Here is a 12,174-nt window from a genome sequence, read left to right on the forward strand (position 1 = left end):
GGAAGTGTCGGAATTAGTTGAGAATTTTTACGACACGGTGTTTTTTATTGTCTAGAAAGTTGTAAATTGTCACGTTTGTGTCTGAACTGAAGTTAATCGGGGTTGTTGTATGCACGTTATTGGGGATATGAGCAGAACTCCGGAAGGGGAAAATGGAGTCCCTAGAGAAAGCAAGTACAAGATAGGTGTCAGGGATGGAGCGGCAGTATTATCATAAGGAGACGTGTACTTGGAAAACGGAGAAGGAATGGAGGGAAAAAGAGAGAGAGAAGAGGTCTAAGAGAGTGAGGGAAGAAGAGGGTGAGTTTAGAAGAGGGTGAGTTTGAGTCGGATAGAAATTGTGAGAAAAAGGGCGATGGTTTGTCAAAGAAGAATGGTAGACAGGAGGAGAAATGGAAGTGAATGAGGGTGAAGTATCGGAGGTGGTAGATGTGGTAAAGTTATTGGAAGACCGTGGTATGCACCGAGGATCAGGATGAAGAAGAGTATGTGACAGAAGGAGTGAAGTGGAAAAGGTGGACTCTTGCCTTTTGGCTGATCCATTTGTGGTTTCACTGTGGGGGAAAAAAGTGTTGGGTCAGGTGGAATCGGTGAGGGTAACTAGAAGTTGGTCTAGTGATAATTGTTTGTGTTTCTGTTGGGCAGAGGAATAATGCGCTCGAATTAAAACGAATGGGGGCATGGAAAGTTAATTGTTTCGTTCTCAAGAAAAGGGCACCAATGAAATGAGTGATAACTGGGGTAGCAGTAGATATAAACGTTGACTAGTTGAGGGGAAATATTCCCGGTCTATGTGATGCTCGTCGTTTGATGCGACGCAGACAGGGGGGGTGAGAGTGGGGAAACAGACGAGTCATTGTCTGTTCTTTTGAGTTTTAAAGTTGAGTCTTTGCCTGACAAAGTGAAGTTAGGATATATAAGTTATCCATTAAGATGTTACAGGTGTCAAGCATATGGGCATGTGGCAGCAGTGTGTAGGAGAGCGGGTCCAAGGTGTGAGAAATGTGCAGAAGGGTATGAGACAAAGGAATGTGTGGTATTGTGGAATGTGTTAATTGTATGGGGTACCCATGGAGCTGGGGATCAGAAATGTCCTGTGAGAAAGAGGCAGGTTGAGGTTTCCAGGGTTAGAGTAGAGCAGAAGTTGTCATATGCTGAGGCAGTGAACAAAGTAGAGGAAGATGGGTTAAGGTGAGAGTAGTAGAGATATACCAGTACAGAGGGATAGGCCAAAAAGTGAAATAAGTTTCAGTAAGATTGGATTTTAGCATTTATGGCAATGGTTATCAATTGTACTACAGGGATGGATCGGAAGTCTCCGAAAATTGAAGTTATGGTGGCAGCTGCAGAGGTATTTGGGTGTGTGAGACTTGACAGCAGAAGAGTTACAGAATATGTTAAGTGGTGATGTCCCATCCTTTCAGGGTCATGGCACGAGGTAGGAATAAATACATTTAATTAGTGGAGTAGGGGCGTATTCATTTAAAAAAAATTGAAATTAGTGAGTATAGTGTTAGTGTTCGATGGTAGGGTATTTATTAAGTACATTTTTTATTTTTGAAGTAAAGTATAAGGGAGTTGTACTCTGGTCTAGTAGGTGGCAGTAATGCAACAAATTGGATGCCAACCGCCGTTATCCCTCATAGAAGATGAAGTTAATCGGTATTCGAGACTCGTTTATCCATAGATCCTGCTGCTGCTTATGAACCGGGTTCTGATCTTTTGTCGCTGATGATAAAACGTTTTGAGACAGATTGATGGGGCATTCAAGTAGGAAGTTGTAGTCCGACATGATTGTGGTTAATACAAAAATATCAGAACAAGCAATGTCAGAGTCCGGAATATACAGTAGCTTTCACCTGGATTCACCTGTTCAGTCTACAGTCGTGGCCAAAAGTTTTGAGAATGACACAAATATACATTTTCACAAAGTTTGCTGCCTCAGTTTGTATGATGGCAATTTGCATATACTCCATAATGTTATGAAGAGTGATCAGATGAATTCTATTAATTGCAAAGTCCCTCTTTGCCATGCAAATGAACTGACTCCCCAAAAAACATTTCCACTGCATTTCAGCCCTGCGACAAAAGGACCAGCTGACATCATGTCAGTGATTCTCTTGTTAACACAGTTGTGAGTGTTGACGAGGACAAGGCTGGAGATCACTCTGTCATGCTGACTGAGTTTGAATAACAGACTGAAAGCTTCAAAAGGAGGGTGGTGCTTGGAATCATTGTTCTTCCTCTGTCATCCATGGTTACCTGCAAGGAAGCACGTGCCGTCATCATTGCTTTGCACAAAAAGGGCTTCACAGTCAAGGATATTGCTGCCAGTAATATTGCACCTAAATCAACCATTTATCGGATCATCAAGAACTTCAAGGAGAGTGGTTCAATTGTTGTGAAGAAGGCTTCAGGACACCCAAGAAAGTCCAGCAAGCGCCAGGACCGTCTCCTAAAGTTTATTCAGCGCGGGATCGGTGCACCACCAGTACAGAGCTTGCTCAGGAATGGCAGCAGGCAGGTGTGAGTGCATCTGCACGCACAGTGAGGCAAAGACTTTTGGAGGATGGTCTGGTGTCAAGAAGGGCAGCAAAGAAGACACTTCTCCAGGAAAAACATCAGGGACAGACTGATATTCTGCAAAAGGTACAGGGATTGGACTGCTGAGGACTGGGGTAAAGTCATTTTCTCTGATGAATCCCCTTTCCAATTGTTTGGGGCATCCGGAAAAAAGTTTGTCCGGAGAAGACAAGGTGAGCGCTACCATCAGTCCTGTGTCATGCCAACAGTAAAGCATCCTGAGACCATTCATGTGTGGGGATGCTTCTCAGCCAAGGGAGTGGGCTCACTCACAGTTTTGCCTAAGAACACAGCCATGAATAAAAAATGGTACCAACACATCCTCCGAGAGCAACTTCTCCCAACCATCCAGGAACAGTTTGGTGACGAACAATGCCTTTTCCAGCATGATGGAGCACCTTTCCATAAGGAAAAAGTGATAACTAAGTGGCTTGGGGAACAAAACATCAGCATTGTTGGCCAGGAAACTCCCCAGACCTTAATCCCATTGAGAACTTGTGGTCAATCCTCAAGAGGTGGGTGGACAAACAACAACCCACAAATTCTGACAAACTCCAAGCATTGATTATGCAAGAATGGGCTGCCATCAGTCAGGATGTGGCCCAGAAGTTAATTGACAGCATGCCAGGGCGGATTGCAGAGGTCTTGAAAAAGAAGGGTCAACACTGCAAATATTGACTCTTTGCATCAACTTCATGTAATTGTCAATAAAAGCCTTTGACACTTATAAAATGCCTGTAATTATACTTCAGTATTCCATAGTAACATCTGACAAAAATATCTAAAGACACTGAGGCAGCAGACTTTGAAAATTAATATTTGTGTCATTCTCAAAACTTTTGGCCATGACTGTACGTCATGGAAAGAGTAGGTGTTTCTAATGTTTTGTGTGTTTGTGTTTATCTATCCATTTATCTATCTACACACACACACACTGAGTGTAACAAAACATTAGGACCAACTGCTCTGTCCATGATGTTTTCTGGCCAGGTGAATCCAGGTGAAGCTACTGTATGTTGGAACATTGCTGTGGGGACTTACTTCCGTTCAGCCACAATAGCATTAGTGAGGTAGGGCACCAGTGGTGAGTGTTAGAACTGAGGACAGATGATTTTTACGCGCTACTTGTTTCAGCACCTGGCGGAACCGTTCTGTAAGCTTGTGTGGCCTATCACTTCGCGGCTGAGCCGTTGTTGCTCCTCGACGTTTCCACTTCACAATAACAGCACTTACATTTGGCCCGGGGCAGCTCTAGCAGGGCATACATTTTACAAACTGACTTGTTGGAAAGGTGACATCCTATGACAGTGCCACGTTGAAAGTCACTGAGCTCTTCAGTAAGGCCATTCAACTACCGATGTTTGTCTATGGAGATTGCATGGCTATGTGCTTGATTTTATACACCTGTGAGCAACAGATGTGGCTGAAATAGCTGAATCCACTAAGGGGTGTCCGCATACCTTTGTGTGTGTATATATAGTGTATAACATCAGCCATTGATAACTGCAAAAGTTTTGCTGCATTTCTCAACAACATTGATGCCCTGAATTAGAGGTCGACCGATTTATGTTTTTTCAACGCTGATACCGATTTATTGGAGGACCAAAAAAAGCCGATACCGATTAATCGGCCAATTTTTATTAATTATTTGTAATAATGACAATTACAACAATACTGAATTAACACTTATTTTAACTTAATATAATACATCAATAAAATCAATTTAGCCTCAAATAAATAATGAAACGTGTTCAATTTGGTTTAAATAATGCAAAAACAAAGTGTTGGAGAAGAAAGTAAAAGTGCATTATGTGCCATGTAAGAAAGCTAACATTTAAGTTCCTTGCTCAGAACATGAGAACATATGAAAGCTGGTGGTTCCTTTTAACATGAGTCTTCAATATTCCCAGGTTAGAAGTTTTAGGTTGTAGTTATTATTGGAATTATAGGACTATTTCTCTCTATACGATTTGTATTTCATGTACCTTTGACTATTGGATGTTCTTATAGGCACTTTAGTATTGCCAGTGTAACAGTATAGCTTCCGTCCCTCTCCTCGCTCCTACCTGGGCTTGAACCAGGAACACATCGACAACAGCCACCCTCGAAGCAGCGTTACTCATGCAGAGCAAAGGAAACAACCACTCCAAGTCTCAGAGCGAGTGACGTTTGAAACGCTATTAGCGCACACCCGCTAACTAGCTAGCAATTTCACATCGGTTACACCAGCCTAATCTTGGGAGTTGATAGGCTTGAAGTCATAAACAGCGCAATGCTTGAAGCACAGCGAAGAGCTGCTGGCAAAACGAAAGTGCTGTTTTGAATGAATGCTTACGAGCCTGCTGGTGCCTACCACCGCTCAGTCAGACTGCTCTATCAAATAATAGACTTGATTATAACATAATAACACACACAAATACAAGCCTTAGGTCATTAATATGGTCGAATCCAGAAACTATCACGTTTATTCTTTCAGTGAAATATGGAACCGTTCCGTATTTTATCTAACGGGTGGCATCCCTAAATCTAAATATTCCTGTTACATTGCACAACCTTCAATGTTATGTCATAATTACGTAAAATTCTGGCAAATTAGTTCGCAATGAGCCAGGCGGCCCAAACTGTTGCATATACCCTGACTCTGCGTGCAATGAACGGAAGAGAACTGACACAATTTCACCTGGTTAATATTGCCTGCTAACCTGGATTTCTTTTAGCTAAATATGCAGGTTTAAAAATATATACTTCTGTGTATTGATTTTAAGAAAGGCATTTTAAGAAAGGCATTGATGTTTATGGTTAGGTACAAGTTGGAGCAACGAGAGTCCTTTTTTCGCAAATGCGCTTTTGTTAAATTATCCCCCGTTTTGGCGAAGTTGGCTGTCTTTGTTAGGAAGAAATAGTATTCACAGTTCGCAGCGAGCCAGGTGGCCCAAACTGCTGCATATAGCCTGACTCTGTTGCAGAGGTGACACATTTTCCCAAGTTAAAAGAAATTCATGTTAGCAGGCAATATTAACTAAATATGCAGGTTTAAAAATATATACTTGTGTATTGATTTTAAGAAAGACATTAATGTTTATGGTTAGGTACAAGTTGGAGCAACGAGAGTCCTTTTTTGCGAATGCGCACGGCATCGATTATATGCAACGCAGGACAGGCTAGATAAACTAAAAGTTAACTACTCATCAACCATGTGTAGTTAATTTGAGTCATTTGAGTCATTTAGCAGACGCTCTTATCCAGAGCGACTTACAGTAGTGAATACATACATTTTATACATGTTTTTTTTTTTTTTTTTTGTGCTGGCCCCCCGTGGGAATCGAACCCACAACCCTGGTGTTGCAAACACCATGCTCTACCAACTGAGCTACTAGTGATTATGATTGATTGATTGATTGTTTTTTACAAGATAAGTTTAATGCTAGCTAGCAACTTACCTTGGCTTCTTACTGCATTCGCGTAACAGGCAGGCTCCTCGTGGAGTGCAATGTAAAGCAGGTGGTTAGAGCGTTGGACTAGTTAACCGTAAGGTTGCAAGATTGAATCCCCAAGCTGACAAGGTAAAAATCTGTTGTTCTGCCCCTGAACAAGGCAGTTAACCCACCGTTCCTAGGCCGTCATTGAAAATAAGAATGTGTTCTTAACTGACTTGCCTGGTTAAAAAATATTTATATATAAAAAAAAAATAATAATAATAATAAATAAAAATAATCGGTGGCCAAAAATACCGATTACCGATTGTTATGAAAACTTGAAATAGGCCCTAATTAATCGGCCATTCCAATTAATCGGTCGACCTCAACCCTGAATTTAGCAGACGCTGTCGACAGATCATTTGGAAAAAGTTGTGATGGGCTACTTCCTGCACACGCCATGGTCAGTGTGAACCGGAGTGACTTGACATCGCTGGCCAAACAAGATGTAGCTACAAATAAAACGGAATTAAATGGTTCCAGTCTGCCATGAATTGTCATCCATGTATACGGGTAAGAGTCTAGCTACATTTCTAATTTTGTCAGTCATTTTCATTGCAAGTTAAAGAGTACTGTTTGCTAGCTAACGAACGTTAGCTTGCTGGCTCGCTAGCTAACTTTACATGTATGATTTACTTTTGTGAAAATGTCCCTTTAATGTTTTGGTTTACCTACTGGAGAGCTCTTCTTTGTCTACACCCATTCAGCATTGTTCACACCCTCTTAATTAAGCCTTAGCCCCACCCATCTCTTTAGGATTCACATGTGAGGCCATGTGGTAAACACACGCTATATCAAATACAATCTACGTTTATTTGTCATATGCACAGGATCCAGAAGGTGTAACCGGTACAGTGAAGTGTCCAGCCCATCCATTATCTCAGCTAATCATGGCTAGCGGAATGGTTCCTGTTTTTTTTGTGGCTAAACCAACTAGGCTCGTAATTGTAACAATTTTATTCGTATTTATGGATGGAATACAAATTTGTTATTAAGGCACATGAATATTCACACTGTCGACTTTTTCCACATTTTATTGTTAGTCTGAATTTAAATCGCATTAAAAAAAAATGTGTCACTGGCCTACAAACAATACCCCATAATGTCAAAGGGGAATTATGTTTTTTTAAATTTTAATAATTAATTCAAAATGAAAAGCTGAAATGTTTTGAGTCTAAGTATTCAACCTCTTTGTTATGGCAAAACTAAATAGGTTCAGGAGTCGAAATTTGCTAAACAGTCACATAAGTTGCATGGACTCACTCTGTGTGCAATAATAGTGTTTAACATGATTTTTCATGAGTACCTCATCTCTATCCCACACATACAATTATCTGTAAGGTCCCTCAGTCGAGCAGTGAATTTCAAACACAGACTCAACCACAAAGACCTGAGAGGTTTTCCAATGCCTCGCTAGGAAAGGCACCTACTGGTCGATGGGTTAAGTGCCTTCGGAAAGTATGTTGACCGCCTTTTCCGCATTTTGTTAAGTTACAGCCTTATTCTAAAATTGATTAAATATTATCATTTTTCGTCATCAGTCTACACACAATACCCCATAATGACAAAGCGAAAACAGATTTTTAGAAATTTTTGCACATTTATTACAAATAAAAACAGAAATACGTTATTTACTTAAGTATTCAGACCCTTTGCTATGAGACTCGAAATTGAGGTCGGGTGCATTTTGTTTCCATTGATAATTTCTACAATTGATTGGACATGATTTGGAAAGGCACACACCTGTCTAAATAAGGTCCCGGAGTTGAGAGTGCATGTCAGAGCAAAAACCAAGCCATGAGGTCAAAGGAATTGTCCGTAGAGCTCAGAGACAGGATTGTGTCGAGGCACACGTGCGGAATGGTACCACAAAATGTCTGCAGCATTGAATGTCCCCAAGAACACAGTGGCCTCTCACATTCTTAAATGGAAGAAGTTTGGAACCACCAAGACTCTTCCTAGAGCTGGCCGCCCGGCCAAACTGAGCAATCGGGGGAGAAGGGCCTTGGTCAGGGAGGTGACCAAGAACCCAATGGTCACTCTGACATAGCTCTAGAGTTCCTCTGTTGAGATGGGAGAACCTTCCAGAAGGACAACTTTCTCTGCAGCACTCCACCAATCAGGCCTTTATGGTAGTGGCCAGACGGAAGCCACTCCTCAGTAAAAGGCACATGACAGCCCGCTTGGACTTTGCCAAAAGGCACCTAAAGACTCTCACACCATGAGAAACAAGATTCTCTGGTCTAATAAAACAAAGATTGAACTCTTTTGCCTGAATGCCAAGTGTCACGTCTGGAGGAAACCTGGCACCATCCCTACTGTGAAGCATGGAGGTGGCAGCATCATGCTGTGGGGATGTTTTTCAGCAGCAGGGACTGGGAGACTAGTCAGGATCGAGGAAAAAGTTAATGGAGAAAAGTACAGAGAGATCCTTGATGAAAACAGGACAACGACCCTAAGCACACAGCCAAGACAACACAGACGTGGCTTCAGGACAAGGCTCTGAATATCCTTGTGTGGCCCAGCCAGAGCCCGGACTTTAAGCCGATCGAACATCTCTGGAGAGACCATAAAATAGCAGTGCAGCAATGCTCCCCAACTAACCTGACAGAGTTTGAGAGGATCTGTAGAGAAGAATGGGAGAAACTCCCCAAATACAGGTGTGCCAAGTTTGTAGCGTCATACCCAAGAAGACTCCAGGCTGTCATCGCTGCCAAAGGTGCTTCAACAAAGTAAATGGTCTGAATGCTTATTTATTTCTAAAAACCTGTTTTTGCTTTGTCATTATGGGGTATTGTGCATAGATTGAGGATTTAAAAAAAAAAAAAAAAAATTAAAATAAGGCTGTAACGTAACAAAATGTGGAAAAATTCAAGGGGTCTGAATACTTTCCGAAGGCACTGTAACATGCATGATTCTTTCATCACTAAGACCTTTTGGTAATGTCCATGTGGGCTGTGTTATGTAGGTAAAACCTCTTGTTCGCTCAAACAGAGAATTAGTGACCATAAAATCTAAATCGGGAGAAACGACAGAGATTATCCAGTCGCAGTAGATTTTAATGACCAAAAACATGACATTTCTACCTTTTTTAGATTTTGTGGCATAGAGAAAGTCAATGTATCAGATAGGCGAGGTGATATAAATAATACTCTGAGCAAAAGAGAATGTTTTGGGATTTTCACCCTCCAGACATTATTCCCAGAAGGTCTTAATGATGAAATGCCCATGCATGTTATGTTGTAAATGTGAACATCAGTTAATGCTGCAACTTCAGATTACTCAGTTTTTTCTTGTACTGTACCCAATGATTTATGAAAACCTACTTGAAAACAAAGGAGCTGATCGTGGAGTACAGGAAAGTCGGGCCGAACAGGCCCCCATTAACATCGACAGGCTGTAGTGTTGCGGGTCGAGAGTTTCAAGTTCCTTGGTGTTCACATCACCAATGAACTATCATAGTCCAAACATACCGAGACAGTCGTGAAGAGGGCATGACAAAACCTTTCCCCTCTCAGGAGACTGAAAAGATTTGGCATGGGTCCCCAGATCCTCAAAAACGTATACAGCTGCACCATCGAGAGCATCCTGACCAGATGCATTACCGCCTGGTATGGCAACTTCTCGGCATCTGACCGTAAGGCGCTACAGAGGGTAGTGCGTACGGCCCAGTACATCACTGGGGCCAAGCTACCTGCCAACCAGGACATGTATAATAGGCGGTGTCAGAGGAAAGCCCATGAAATTGTCAGAGACTCCAGTCACACAAGTCAGACTGTTTTCTCTGCTACCGCATGATAAGCGGTACCGGAGCGATAAGTCTAGGACCAAAAGGCTCCTTAACAGCTTTTACCCCAAAGCCATAAGACTGCTTAACAATTAATCAAATGGCCACCGGACTATATGCATAGTCACTTCACCCCCTACCTACATGTACAAATTACCTCAACTAACCTGTACCCCCGCACACTTACTCGGTACCGGTACTCCCTGTATATAGCCTCGTTATTGTGTTACTTTTGATAATTTTTTAATTTTTACCTTAGTTTATTTGGTAAATATTTTCTTAACTCTTCTTGAACTGCACTGTTGGTTTAGGGCTTGTATAAGTAAGCATTTCACGGTAAGGTCTACACTTGTATTCGGCGCTTGTGACAGTTTGATTTGATAGGTCGATGTCCTCATTGTGGTTTCACAGACATGTTTTATGTACACACTTTATTAGAATACTTTTGAAATGCACATTGTTATATTTGGTTACATTTGCTTATTTTCCCTCAACTCCAACCCCATTTGATGCATTGAATGGATGTGGGTGGAGCAATGTCTACATAAGGGTGCAAATTAGAAACACTCACAAGAGCTCTGTACAAAAGACTTGAGGCCGATACGTAAAGCTTAATAAAGAGCAGTGATACTAGCAAGAGCAGTGTGCAGGTTTCTTATTTTTTTCTCTCTTATTCAACTGTTCCCATGCACCTGCAGCAAAGATAGCTTGGATGTGCGAGTGCCTTTTTGAATTTGAAATGACTAAAATGAGAAAATTGAGGATGGATCAACAACATTATAGTTAATCCACAATACTAACCTAATTAACAGAGTAAAAAGAAAGACTACAGAATAAAAATATTCCTAAACATAAATCCTGTTTTCAACAATGCACTAAAGTAATACTGCAAAAAATGTGGCCAAGCGATTAACTTGTTGTCCTGAATACAAAGTGTTATGTTTGTGGCAAATCCAATACAACACATTATTAAGTACCACTTTCCATATTTTCAAGCTTATGATGCAGCCACCACTGTTTTGGATACTGTGATGATCATCCTTATGTCCTCCGTCACCTAATCTAAAGCCAGGCCTTATTCTAAGTAACCAAACATTGCAAACGGTTAATGACTTATGAGAAGCACATTTATTAGTTGTATTTGTGTGGTTAGCAATGTCCTTTTGATTGACGATCATCTGTGAAAGAGAGAAGAAATGTGTGTTCGAGTTTGTGCGTGCAAAACCTCTTGTTGTGCAGTGCCCAAATATGATGCTTGTTCTAATCATGTATATGGTCAAAACTTACAGCTACAATGTTGAACTATCATATCGTTAAGGCTAAGCAAAATAAATGTATATGTTTACCTTGTTTTCCTTGTTAATTGAAGAGTGTTATCTGTCCATTTCCAGGTCTGAGTTTTCACAGGCAAACAGTGGATGTGTTTGAGTGCATGGTTTGTTCAGGGCATCGGTAATGCGATAGTAGCTAATGCCTGGGGGATGTACAGGTTGTAGTAATGCATAGATCAGGTGAAGCACCTTTTATTGATATGTGTGCTGGTATGAATACATATGTTTATGAACTGAACATGTTGTGTTGAGTTTCTTGCATTGTGAAGGTTAATTGATCATTGTGTCAGGTCTTCCTCCTATTGGCTGATGCATTGTGGGTATGTGTATTTAAACCCTGTTATTGTTTGGTGGACAAGACTGAAACAGACAGGATAAGAGTGGCATGCTGCCGGGTTAACAGGCAATTATTGAGCCTGGGTTTTCGTTTGGGTTTATTAGGCCTACTTTTTGTTCATTGCACAATCCAGGTGTAGAAAGCTCTTAGAGACTTAGCCAGAAAGACGCACAGCTGTAATTGCTGCCAAAGATTCTTCTACAAAGTATTGACTCAGGGGTGTGAATACTTATGTTAATGTAATATTTCTGTATTTCATTTTCAATACATTTGCTAAAATTATATAAAACATTTCCACTTTGTCATCATAGGATATTGTGTGTGTGTGTGTGTGTGTGTGTGTGTAGATGGGTGAGTTTAAAAAAGTCATTATTTGAATTCAGGCTGTAGCACAACAAAATGTGGAGTAAGTCAAGGAGTATGAGTTCTTTCTGAAGGCACTGCAGCTGCACAATTTAGATAATGCATTTATATATATAGTTTGCTAAAATGATAATAGCGAGAACAAAGAATATAGCTGTTTGATAATGTACGTGTGCTTTTCCATCTGGAATCAGACACTGTTTCACCTTTATTTAACCAGGTATGCCAGTTGAGAACAAGTTCTCATTTACAACTGTGACCTGGCCAAGATGAAGCAAAGCAGTGCGACACAAATAA

General features: G+C 40.9%; 1 protein-coding gene across 1 annotated transcript in view; it reads left to right on the forward strand.

The window, feature by feature from the left end:
- Nucleotides 1-31: 31 nt before the first annotated feature.
- megf6 (Multiple epidermal growth factor-like domains 6) overlaps nt 32-12,174 on the forward strand; it is a gene marked incomplete in the record, with an annotated part of 97,794 nt that continues 85,651 nt past the window's right edge. Inside the window, 2 exon segments of the mRNA NM_001140637.2 lie at nt 32-316; nt 3,574-3,664.

This window comes from Salmo salar, chromosome 13 (assembly GCF_965601325.2).
Source record: "Salmo salar chromosome 13, fSalSal1, whole genome shotgun sequence".
In the NCBI taxonomy this organism is placed as follows: domain Eukaryota; kingdom Metazoa; phylum Chordata; class Actinopteri; order Salmoniformes; family Salmonidae; genus Salmo; species Salmo salar.